The 13,515-nt window shown below is 35.2% G+C and overlaps 1 pseudogene; it reads right to left on the bottom strand.

Annotated features, from left to right (window-relative positions):
- Positions 1–665: 665 nt before the first annotated feature.
- LOC107754170 (uncharacterized) overlaps positions 666–13,515 on the bottom strand; it is a 16,153-nt pseudogene continuing 3,303 nt past the window's right edge.

The following is a 13,515-nucleotide window of genomic DNA, read 5'->3' as shown; positions in this document are numbered from 1 at the left end:
CCTGTAGTTAAGATAACGCTAAGACTGTCAATTGCAGATCTGTGGAAGAAACCTACAAAAGCAGCTTTTAAACACACACAAAGACGCAATACAACAACAACTTTTAGAAATGTTTACAGATGAGGCACTCTTAGTTAATAATGTTGGGCAGTGCATATATTGAAAGCTGGAAGATGAGTGCACGGAAGATGAACTTATATGAGTTTGGTTTGTGCAAAATGTTTAAACATAAGGGAAATTAATCTTTCCAGTTAGGAATAATAAGTGATTATGAATCAGTTTTACATGCTTTGTTGCTAATGAATGTGACAACAGGTGCACTGGAGAGGCAGCAGCAAGATGACCCCCATAAAGGGAATGGTTTTGTAGGTGGTGGCCACAGACACCTGCTCTCTCCTTATAATTCCTGACTGATCCATTGTGTTAATTTTCTGGAGCAGTGTATATTGCTTGGTCACTATGATTGTGTCCAAGTGATGGGGTTGTAGAACAGGATACTTGTTTAATTCATTATCAGTTCTAGAACTCCTAACGTCACTTACAGACACTTTAACATGATGTTTATATATAGAGAAAGCATGATGAAGTTATCTGGCCTCTGTCGTGTTGTAAACAAATACATTTTCTGTTTAATAAAGTGCCTCTGCTCTCTTAGATTGAAAGGGTTAAAGCTCCCCATCTTCTTCATGACCAGAACATGAAAAGTTGCTCCGATGATGCAGGTAAGCTAGACATGGAAAAAAAGAGAATAGAGAAGGGTGTAAAGTGACAAACACTTCAAATGAATGCTTCTGAACAGCTTAGCTCATTAATGAGACTGGAAACATGGTCACTTACTTGGTGGTTCACAGTGGCCCTGTGCTGCCAGATGTTGGAGCTGATGTGATTTTTTAAAAACTCTTATTAAAAATGTATCTTGTAGAATTCTATAACCATGGCAACATCAGACTGCCAGGAGGCCATCTGTAGAGTAATTTATTCTGCCCGGAGCAACATGCTGGCATCAAAGATACCGATCATCATCAATGTGACTGGATGAGACATTACGCAAGATTCAAAGACTGTTTCAGGCTATACTGATAAAGTACTAGTAGTGACATGAAAATACTAAGAGTATATACCATCATCAAACATCAGAAAGTGTTACATCAGCTGACGAATGAGGAAATCAGAGTGGACATCTTTTTGAAGTATTAGTTTGCTTTGTTAAGTCTCCACTTACATTGAATTTAAAGCATACAAATGCTATGTTTTAATATTCTAAACACATGGAATGCTTGGGGGTTTTGACTTTTGGAGCATTTTTTAATCCAAAATAATAAATTAGTTCTATTATAAAGAGGAAAACCATACTAATATTTATATTTATTTACAATTTTCATTTTTATGTAGATACATTTACCTTCCTTTGTTACCAAGGCATTACATTGCTCATCTTCCTCATCTTCATTTTGCACTTCTTCATCTATGGAGGTCTCTGGATACAAGTCAATTTTAATCAAAATATTTCAAGTCATATAGTGTAAACGGAAAAAAAAAAAAAAAAATCAAGTGGCACATCATACAATCCATTTCTCTCTCTAACTTTAAAGTTAACCTGTATGTAAGATCATTTACAGCAAAATGAGATGTGTGAAATTTGATTATAATTTGTCATTTGTGTCTATTGGAATATGTTTATTCAATGCTAGTCATCTGAAAGTAGGCTCTATTGTGTTTGTATTTTGATTTGTTTATTGAAAGAATATGTAAATGTGTCTCATTCATACCCGTGATCTCATAGATTGGTGACAAACCTAAAACATCAGAGACAATAAAAAAAAATTACACACACATACCATGAATATATAGGCCTAAGGGAATATACAAATATGCTGTATAGGAAACCAGATGTTATATACTGGATGCAACTACCTACACAGTACACACACATACTGTTTTTGATGGTATGTGATAGTGGGTGTGTGTAATAGTTAAACTCAAACTTCTTCCAGGGAACAGAAAATAATTATTCATTGCAGAATGTCTGCTATTTCATTTAATAAAAGTGAATGGTGACCGCAGCCCATAAAATGGCACACAAAGCTATCATATGGCTCCAGAAGAGTCACATGTGTGCTTTTTATGTCTCTTTTGAAGCTTGCCATTCTCTGAACCCCATCCACTTTCATTATATGGAAATGAAGTGGCATGAACATTCGCACAAACTTCTTTATTTATATCCCACAGAAGGAAGTCAAACTGGTTGGAACAGCATGAGGTGAGTAAATGATGACAGAATTTTCATCACGAGTGTCATCATTAAATTGCTCCAAGACCTAATCTGTTTGCCTGAGTTGCTTTTCGGGAGTTTGCCACCATTACAGACACTTCACCTTTAATTATTGTACTCTGCCACACTGTATAAAAAAATATCCAATAACTTACTTCTCTTGTATGTGAGGTCAGCTACCTTCAGAAGGTTTTCTGGGAAAGTGTAGATTGAGAGTTAGTGGTCTGGAGAATTTCTATTCGAGTAAGGAAACTCAGTGCTAGGTAAAGATGTAAGGGTTGCATTGTGATAAAGCACAGATCTCTTCTGGGTAAAAAGAGTGCAGTATGATAGAACAGGTTGTTTGTTTACCTTCTGTTCTGTTCCCCATTGAAGATTTGTCAGAGAATACATCACCATCTGTAGAGATGAAGGAGACTGAAATCTATCAACCTTCTTTCTATCAGTTCCCTTGATCCAGTTCTATTTTTGAACATGGTATTACCATGGTTTTGGGGTCATGCTCCATGGTAATACCATGGTATATCATGGCTGCTTTGAAATAATCTATATTGTGTGTAAAGCGCTAAATAAAAGTAACTTGACTTGACCAAGTCTTTGAAGATCCTTGGAGGACCATTTAAATATCATATTTATATTATTATGAATGTGGCAATCACTCAGTGCCATGGTACCATTGTACCTGATATGGTACTTTTTTTGTCATTTATTTATTTACACAAATGAAGAATGATTGTTTAACAAGGGGCCTGGCCCGGCTCGGCTACCTCGGTCACTGTGCCCCCTCACCTCTGGTGCCGTCTCAGTAGTGGGCGCCCTGATTTTAGTCGGTGAGGCAAGGTACTGCCCTGGGAAGGTTTCCCAGGCTGTTAAATACACAGATTAAAAGCGAAATGTTTTCATTTCGGTTCGTTCTTAGCAAAAAATATATATTTTTTGCGTTCAGGATATGCAGAGCGAAATAAGAACGGTGCTGCATTTAGAAAGAATTCTTATTAACTTTGCTATTATTCTTGAATTTTCAAACTGCTAACACTTTGCACTTTGCAGTTTCGAATTATGCCTTTACTGTATGACCAAAAATTACAGAGTAGTCTATTTTATGTTTCAGCTGTTTGATCGCGCCAGCGCCTCACGCGCACACTAAGCTACTGCATTCATTGGAAACAGCGCAGCCGTTCGGCGCGAGACCACTGTGGCATATTTTTGCTCATTATGATATTTTTCCGTCGATACTGGAACGCGCGTGAACTACAAAGCCTATTTTACCTAATAAGGCTAATAGTTTAGCTTCAGCTACATGGCGAATATGGATACATTTGGATTTGTGCCTGAGAGAGGTAAGCCCAACTTTACCTTACGTTTATTTATAAATTAATTTATTTTGGCATGTTTATTGCTAAGCATATATTATTATATACTGCAATTATATTTATCCATTAGAATTATATATTTTTAAATTCTTATTCTGTTCTGATACGAAATTTATTTATGTGTGATTTATGTGTAAATTATGTGCAATGTCTTAGCCACTAGGGATTGTTACATAGGGCTATACAGGCATCTAGTGGCAACACAATGATATTACAGATAATAAATTGTGCAAAATCTTAACAGTCAATTTACAAACAATGCATTCAGATTTGTGGAACTCAATGCACTGAATCTCCACAAATTAGTGTCGTTGCTATGACAACCAATTTGAATGTGACAAGCAACTGGTGTCTGAAAAGAATTATATATATATATATATAATTTGTGTGTGTGTGTGTGTGTGGGGGGGCAATAGGGATTTCGCCTAGGGCGTCAAATTGGCTAGAAACGGCCCTGAGTGAAGGGAAACATCTATTAATGTTTAATGTTCAGTTATGTTTGACATTTGAAAGAGTTTGAAGTTACGTTGACGTTTTCATTGTGCAGTGCAGTCGTTACCATTGTGCAGAAGAGTAGAGCTTATGGTTATGGCTACTACTTCTCTAAGGCATTAAGCCTTGTTCAACGAGCAGTAGCTTTGCTAGTGCTAGTGCAGTATTTTCCAGTATTGCTCAAGTATTTTCCCACTTGAGCTGGTTGGCTGTATACAGTCTTTTAAATGTAAAAAATAACTCGAAGTCAAATACAAACAGGCCTCACTCAAAATCACAGACTTTTGAGAATCAACTTAAAATAATTGAGCACATTTCACTAATTATATTAAATTCATTGTGTTATAGATTAATTAATTTAGAATGATTTACATGATTTATTCAGGTAGATTCCATTAAAAAATCAAGCCTTAAAAACTACTCAAAAATATTATGTGTAATATTGTTACCATAATTTTTTTAAGTAGATAGCTTGTTCCATTTTTTACAGTGTATTATTCACATTACACTCTGTTTGTCCTTGAATCAGTTCTTATTATCAGTTCTTATTTGTGACCCTGGAGCACAAAACCAGTCATAAGTAGCACAGGTATATTTGTAGCAATAGTCAACAAAATATTGTATGGGTCAAAATTATCGATTTTTCTTTAATGCCAAAAATCATTAGGATATTAAGTAAAGATCATGTTCCATTAAGATATTTTGTAATATATATCAAAACTTAATTTTTGATTAGTAATATGCATTGCTAAGAACTTAATTGGGACAACTTTAAAGAACCATACATCAATGGAAAGCTTATTTATTCAGCTTTCAGTTGAAGTATAAATCTCGATTTAAAGGGGTTTAAGGTTAAAAAAACTCATTATTTTCCACATACTGTACATTATTGTTTCTCCTCTATGCCCCGCCTTTCTGAACACAGCGTCTTCACGACATGGCTGCAGTGTCAACAATACTACAGCGAGAATAAAAGTTACGCCTTCTTTCTTTGCGTGAACATTTGGGCGGCTTTATGCAAATCTTCCCAGATCGTGACGTAGGTATGTGGGGGCGTGTTAGAACGAGCCGTTTTAGGTAGGCGTGGTTGACTCTTATCTTTTATAAAGAATATCTCTTTGGATTTGAGACATTAGTCTTTGCAACTTTACAGATCTTCTTTAAGCACCAAGAGCTTGTAACACTCCAAAGAGAAAGGAAAAATTGAACTTTAAACAAATTGACCCTTATGACTGGTTTTGTGGTCCAGGGTCACATTTGTGCTTCATACTGCAGGCAAGTCTTAGTGTTCAGATAATACTAATAGTAATAATACATTTAGATCGACTGGCAAGAGGAATATAATTTTATTTTAAATTATTAAGGTCAGGTTTATTGTCTTTTTTTGTGTGTAGCATGGCATTGTGGCAGATAACATTTTTCTGACAGTTTCTCACCTTTTCTTGTTTGGATCACTGGTAATGCGGCAGATCTTGCTGTTTCATTGTTCTCCTGGTAGTACAAGAGGAAACTGCTGCTGGTTGGTTGACACTTCAGCTCATCTGTAGAAGCTGTTGCTCGGAAAGACAGTGTAGTTGTTTTGAGTGAAAAGGCAGTTGGGTTCGCAGAAGTAGTGGTTTTAAAAATGGAGGTGTCTTGTATTGGAGGGCTGGTATTTTTTTCTTGCATGGATATGTTCAGATCTGGACATTTGCTGTTGTCTGGTGGGAGGTAGCAATAAAACAGTCTCTGGTCGTTTTGGGGTCCAGTGTATAGATCAGTGTTGTTGAGAAACGCAAACTCACTAATGTTCCATCCAGAGAGATTGCCTGCCTTCATTGTCAGTAGCACCATCACATGCTCTTCTATGAAACGTACAACATGCACACAGTTATTACTGTAGACAACAAACAGTAATATTCAAACATGAAATCATAATAAACAACTATCTCACCTGACTGTGAGGTATTGTTGTGGTGAAGCTGCAGATCCATTTCAGTCTTACACAGATACCAGCCTTCAGAACGTGTGTGTTGACTGCTGGCATTTATCATTTCTGTCACACATGGAGGGTCAGATGGAGCACATACCTGTGCATCATTCTCAGGTGTGCAAGGGTCAAAGGGCTCACAGAGAAACTCAATTTGTGATATTTCTGAGAACCAAAAAAAAAGAGATGCTCTTAAGATTTTAATTTTAAAGTTAAACCACATTTAGTTTAAAATACAATATAATACAGCAAAGAAAAGGAAAATCCTTTTTAAACCCATGTGCCCAACATTTAAACCCATGTGTCAAGTTCTTAACAAATGTACTTTGTATTCATGCTATGGTTTTGACCTATTTTATAGCATTTTTTATTTTTTATTTAATGACTCTAAAAATGTAATGTGGTGTAAAAAGTATTCTTTTCGCTAATATTCTTTGCTTCTTTTTCTCTGCATATTTACAGAATGTTTCTGAGCACACCAATACTTTAATTTTGTGGACAAAAGTTGGTCAAATACTAATAAGCAGTATATATCTTTTTAATAAATATTAATTTTTTTGTTATAATTTTTTTTAAACAATTAATAAAAAATAATACATTAAAAACAATATTAAAACATTATTCCTATAACTAGCTATAGTTTCTTTTTCAGTAATTTAATTCCTTGAGGCTTTAAACATTTTTTTTATTTCAGGACAGTTGTATCACCCTGATATTTCTGTTTCTTTTTTCTAATTTTAATTCGAAAATTAAAAACACGTTTGTCATAGTAGAGGTGTATTCAAGTCATTGTATGTATGAATTTTTACTTTTCTTTTTATAATTTTTTAATGAGATCATTGACCTATCTATCATCTGACATCCTTTGTTTGCCTAGCAGTATTAAAAACACATCACCTACAAGCTCCATAAACACTAAAAGAAAAGGTTTTTAAGTTTTTTTAATCTTTTTTATATTAATACTTCCTGTTTTCTCAAACACCAGAGTGCTTTTCTGTTGATGTTGGTAAGTTAGAGTGACATTTCCTTTACAACACAACACACCAGCTTAACATAGCTTGTATCAAAAGCTATGTTAAAAGGTCTAAAACATTGAAAACAAATGTATTGGTATAGGCTATGTGTGTATTTGTGTACAAATTGATGTCCTCATTTGTCACAAAAACGCGCGCACACACACACACTTACTTATTGGTTTTTAACCTCTTACCATTCCATGTCCAGACCACATTGATATAGTCACTGGAGTGAATGCCAACTGTTTTATCCCAATTTAAACTTTGACATACAAAAAGTAACATTGCACATACCTCATCGTGTATCTCTAAAAGACATGGACAACACTGATGTTTCATGCTGTCAATCATAAAAACATTTAACACGCTTTGCTCTGATCGAAACGCACATGCTCTCACAAACCCACACCGCTGCCACATTTCCCTCACTCATGCTTGCCCGAAGAGAAGACCCCAAGCCATCTTACTCCACTCTTTTTACTTACTTGGAAAAAACTCTGGTAGACACAGGATGAAGGTGAGAAAGAAGAGGATGCTGAGTTTGAAGGCACCTGATCTTGTCATGGTAAAAGACAGTGTGACAGAAGCTCCTCTGTAAGGTCACCTAACCTCTGAACTGGCTGACCCCACATTGGAAATCTCACACAATCTCACACCTCACCTTCGGCTTTTCCAATTCCACTTTTAGTTTAAAATAATCCTACGTATTTAACATGCAGACTTTTTTAGCGTTTCTCCTTCATGACTAACACGACTAAGTCTTGATTACATAGATGAAATGCTTTACCACTTCCTGTCTGTCTTCCTGTTTTGTGTAATTTTGAAAACAGAAAGAGCAAAGAAAGACATTTCAGGTTGTAAATGTGTTTGCTTGTCTCATAAGGATTCAAATAATTTTAGACATTATTTATATGCTTATTTTAGTTGTATTATTATATTATATTATATTAATTATATTATATTATATTAGTGTTTTCCCATTTGTTTTTGTCAACAGAACCACAACTTGGTGCTGAATTACTGCATTATTGACATCATATGTGGTCAAAGAGTAAAAAAAAAAAAAAAGACTGATGTTATGCTGGATGTCATAGCATTTTTATTAATTTAAGTGTCCATAATTAAAATTATTCACTTATAAAGTAAAGTCAATACAACGAGTTAAAAATCAGACTTACCAAGCAGCTGCTGTTCACATACATACATATATATATGAACAATATCACACGCATTGCAGTGCCGTGCCGATATACAGCTATATCGCACTGCTACGAGTGTGCTATTGCGTTTATACAACAGTTCAAATACATAAGAAACAACAACGGAGTGTCTTTAAAAGCCCTCTTTTGTGCAAACTACTTCCTTTCGCCACAGATTCAAATCTCAAGTTGACAGTTTAACAGCTGAGCCCAAGCCACCGTTACTAATTCTAAAACATCACTTTACAACGCATAACAAAGGAATGTTGAGTTGCTTCATTGAAAGCTTATTGTAGCAATGTATTAAAAGATAACTGTATTATGTAGAGTAGAGTATTATGAGAGAGAGATGGACTGGCGAGTGTGATTACCTGCATCTGATATATACATATTCACAATAAAACATTAGTTTGAATGTCTGTTGAGGAAAACGATATCTTTGTCGTATTATCCTTTTATCTGTAAGGGTGATTTTTTTATGACAACGCTTCTCAGTGCATTTGTTGACTGCGTCTTACAAGGTGTTGTTGAAAGTAAAAACACCTGATGCCCTGGAGCTCAAATCTCCAAAAACGTTGAAGCAAATTTTCAAATAGACATTGTCTTTATTAACAAACCACATATTTGAAGTCTAAACAAGTACATTCTTGTCTAGAAAGCTCTTAAAACAACATTCTGTGACACAAAAACAGTATTATTTATAAAATTATACAGTGGATTTGGGCATCTGCCATGACACTCGCTGTGAAAAATACCACAAGTGGAGTGAAACATATAAGTGGTTGGAGTTCTGTTATCATTAGAATATCGCACTCCTCTCAGCCAATCAGATTCAAGGACCAGAAAGAACTGTTGAATGAATAAATAAATAAAATAAATAAATATCTTACATGCTATTAATTAAAAAAAAAAAATTTTGATTTGATTTAAAAAGTTGATCTATGATTTATTTTTTAAATCTGTTGACAGCCCCAAAATTTAGTTAGGTTTTAACTGGTTTAACAAAGCAAAACCAAAATCTTTCCAGGTACCCTCTGATGCACAGCACACATACATAAACACTTGGCAGAATGAGTGTGCAAGGCTGTGTGTGATAGAGCCTGAAGGACATTCCCGCTGCAAAGCAAACAGGTTTGATCAGGGACAGGAGCATCCAGTTAACAGGGCAGGAGGAAGGTTCTCATCAGGACCCACACTGGGATTAGGAGAGCTCTCAGCACCAAGCACCTTATCAGCATCATCCAGTGAGCTCACTGTAGTGGACTACTGCTGCATTTAAATCCCTTAGGCAGTATTTGAACTTACTGTTAAAACTCACACCAAAACATGAGGAAAACACTATACCATTCAAAAGATTGTTTTTTAAATGTTTTTAGAAAAAGCCTAATGCTCGCAAAGTCTGCATTTATTTGATAAAAAAACAGAGTAAATGATAGTAATATTGTAAAATGTTATTACAATTGAAAATAACTATTTGTATTTATATTAAATGTAAATCATTCCTTTGATGCCAAAGCTGAATTTTCAGCAGCCATACTTCAGTCTTCAGTGTCACATGATCCTTCAGAAATTATTCTAATATACTGATTTGCTGCTCAAGAAACATTTCATTACTATCAGTGTTGAAAACAGTTGGGTTTTTGTAACATTATGTCTTTACCATCACTTGGTTCATTAAACTAATATCTAATTAAACTAATAATTCATTTAATACATCCTTGCTGAATTAAAAAAAATCACACTGACCTTTTCACAATGAAAGAAAAAAAATTAATGCACAGCAACTTGTTAAAGAATTAGTATCAAATATCAAAGTTACTATAGCGGTTAACCAGTGCTTTTCCACCAAATTATGATCCTGACAACCAATATAGCATGTGAAAACTTTAAAACTTTAATATTCAATATTTTATGTCTGAAAACACTATTATTATTACAAAAGTAACATTGTGCTGTTCGGGCCTTTGTCAAAAAGAGAATTAGATGTTTTATATCTGTCACTCAGGAGCGCCACACAATCAGTGGAATATGAGTTGGCGCTTCTTGCTCACTATGTATTGAGTTCAGCTCTTGTGACCTATATTAGACACCTGTGTAATGTATTCATGATGGATCATGATTTTTACTCATTTGCTTTCACTTCACTTTCAAATGGATGGATGATGATACTCCCTCTGTCACCCATAATGATCTCGATTGCTGCATCTACATTATGAATGCATTATGCATGTGATGTGTCATGAGAAATGGAGTGTTTTTATTTATTTATTTTTTTACTTTTTTTGTCTTAGAAAATCTTTGAAATTGCCTATATTAAAACTAAATTTAGTCTGGATAACCATCTGTACGATATCCACTAGGTGGAGACACTGTCTTTCACCCCCTAAAAGTGTAGTAAAGATAAGAAGATTAATTATTGGTGTATGATTATTGAACAGTCGCGAGCTCCTTCACCACATTATTTATGAACTGTTTTGTCGCACAATAACACGTGCAACTTTTAAAAAGTGCAACTTTTGTATTAATATGGACAATCATAAGTAAACCCATACAAAATAAAGTAACTCCCCCTTAAATAAAGTTATGTGAGGTGAAAGTCCACGTTTTAAAGCGAGAGTTAAGATATTTTTTTTTGCATATTTCGAGAACAAATTCTATTTAAAAACGCACTGCTACAGCTTTGAGGGCTAGTCTTTACTCCACGCCTTTTCATCCAAAAGTGAATCACGCGATTATAATCAGAGTTTAAAGAGCCCTACTCTATTCAACTACTAAATGTGCAGTTTACATCAGAAATAAGCGATAAGAGCACCTATTAACCCGCCAGGTAAAGGTAAGAGAGCTCATTTCACGCGCTGTGATGTGAGGTTATTTTGGTTGATCGCTGCTGAAGCCCTTTAGAAATACGTGCAGCTACAAGTTCGCAGACAGTTATGCGGTAAAAGGGAAATGAATAAGCCCATAAACACTTTTAAAATGCGGACTCATTCAGCAGGAAAGCACGGGGTTCAGACTGGCCTGCGAGTGCCGATAGTTTTGATAGAAAGAATCGATAACTTACATGATGAACGAACTAAAAGTTGTTTCATATGCACGATGAAAATTTCCTGCTTGGTCCGGCTATTCTGGCAAAGGAAGTAGGCTATAGAGAGGTGGGTTTTGTTGATTTACAAAAAAATCAGGAAACTGTTTTGGAAAGTGTATTCGTAACTACATAATTACATATTTATCGTAAACTACAGTCTTGCGCATATGTGTAGACTACACAATGGCAGGCAAACAAATGTATCACAATAGAGCATGGGGCACAAATACATGCACGTCAACAGCTTAAATGTATTTGAGATATTTTCGAATTTTATAGAAGTATTTCTTTAAAAATGGGAACATCGTTTAATCTGTTTTCGTATAATTGAAATCCATGGATTCGTGAAGACATGAGGCAGATCTTCTGTTTGTTAAGCTGTGGATATCTTGGTAAATATTTAAACATCTAGTTAGATGTTATTAATAGAGGTATAAAGTCTAGGGTATTTGTTACTAAGAATTCATATATACAGTGGGTACGGAAAGTATTCAGACCCCCTTAAAATTTTCACTCTTTGTTATATTGCAGCCATTTGCTAAAATCATTTAAGTTAATTTTTTTTCCTCATTAATGTACACACAGCACCCCATATTGACACTTCTACTAAATACTGAGCATTTTTCAGTTTTTCTTTTTTAATAAATTTGCAAAAATGTCAACAATTCTGTGTTTTTCTGTCAATATGGGGTGCTGTGTGTACATTAATGAGGAAAAAAAATTAACTTAAATGATTTTAGCAAATGGCTGCAATATAACAAAGAGTGAAAAATTTAAGGGGGTCTGAATACTTTCCGTACCCACTGTACATTCAGGTTCTCAGTGTACAGATTTCAGGTGGATTGATTCGAGCAGGAGATGAGGAAAATAAAATAGATGCTTACATTCCCCACCAGATACACCCACAGAAGCCCAGGTTTCCAGAGCCCTGTGTTTGTATTTTTAATTAGTGTCTGACTATGACCCAGCACTAAAGATAGAACAGAGACAGCAGAGAAACAACAAGAATGGAGATGTGCAGCATGTCCTTGCATTTGTTAGTTTTTTGTCCTTTATTCTGTTCCCCTTGTTTAAGCAGCAGTGATTCTCCTCATGTGTTGGTATACAGGCTGTGCACTGCTAAAAAACTAAATTGTTCAAGTGTTTTTTTTACACATTAGTGGTGGGTATATAGCTAAGTCACCATGAAATTAAAATTTACATATTTTAATAGAATATTGCAGTGCTTAATATAAATGATTTACTCATTTTATGTGCCCTCGTAATTTGCTGCATCCCAATTCACATACTATCCGCCCTAAATAGTATTCGTACTTCATAGTATGTTGAAATGAGTATCCCAGAGGTACCTGGATGGTTTACTACAGTATTTCCAATGAAAATTTCAAGTGAAGATCCAGGCACACGTGTACTCTGATGGTGAATATTACCCACAACCCTTTGCTTGTTGGACAAAGATTTGGTTAGAACCACAAACGCAAATAACAAGCGTTGAAAAATGACAGACATGGTGGATATGCAAGACTGATGGTTAAGTAGAGTTTTAGATGAAGGGGTTTGATGAAAAATATTTGTTTAGTGTTATCCACATTTCATCTGCAACAACATTGTGAGCTTTTATGAAGATACATGTGGTCATTAACTTTTAACACATGAGGAGAGTTCTTCACACAACTGGCATATCAACATGCTACTTAAAGGGGTCATATGATGTTGGATATCGTCCTCTTTTGGAAGGCCAAACAAAGTAGTTTCGCTTTCACAACGAAACACACAGCGTCGACAACAACATGGCGGCGGCAACAACAATACTACAGTTAGAATAAAAGTTAAGCCTTCTTTTTTTGCGTGAACATTTGGGCGGCGTTATGCTAATCTTCCCACATAACATTATTTTCCACATACTGTACATTATTGTTTCTTCTCTATGCCTCGCCTTTCTGAAACGCGTCGATCTTACAGGCTGCGAGTCAGAACAGCCGGCATTGTAGTCTACTCTCCAGGATCAGGAAACAGTCCTCCATAAAATGCTCTGCACACATCTGAATATTTGGGTTGAACTGTTCTGGAATAAATACAACTTAACCATTGATTTCTAGTCCTGTCCTC

This window comes from Sinocyclocheilus rhinocerous, unplaced genomic scaffold (genome assembly GCF_001515625.1).
Source record: "Sinocyclocheilus rhinocerous isolate Xijiao unplaced genomic scaffold, SAMN03320098_v1.1 scaffold681, whole genome shotgun sequence".
Classification (NCBI taxonomy): Eukaryota; Metazoa; Chordata; class Actinopteri; order Cypriniformes; family Cyprinidae; genus Sinocyclocheilus; species Sinocyclocheilus rhinocerous.
This window is presented reverse-complemented; position numbering and strand designations above follow the sequence as displayed.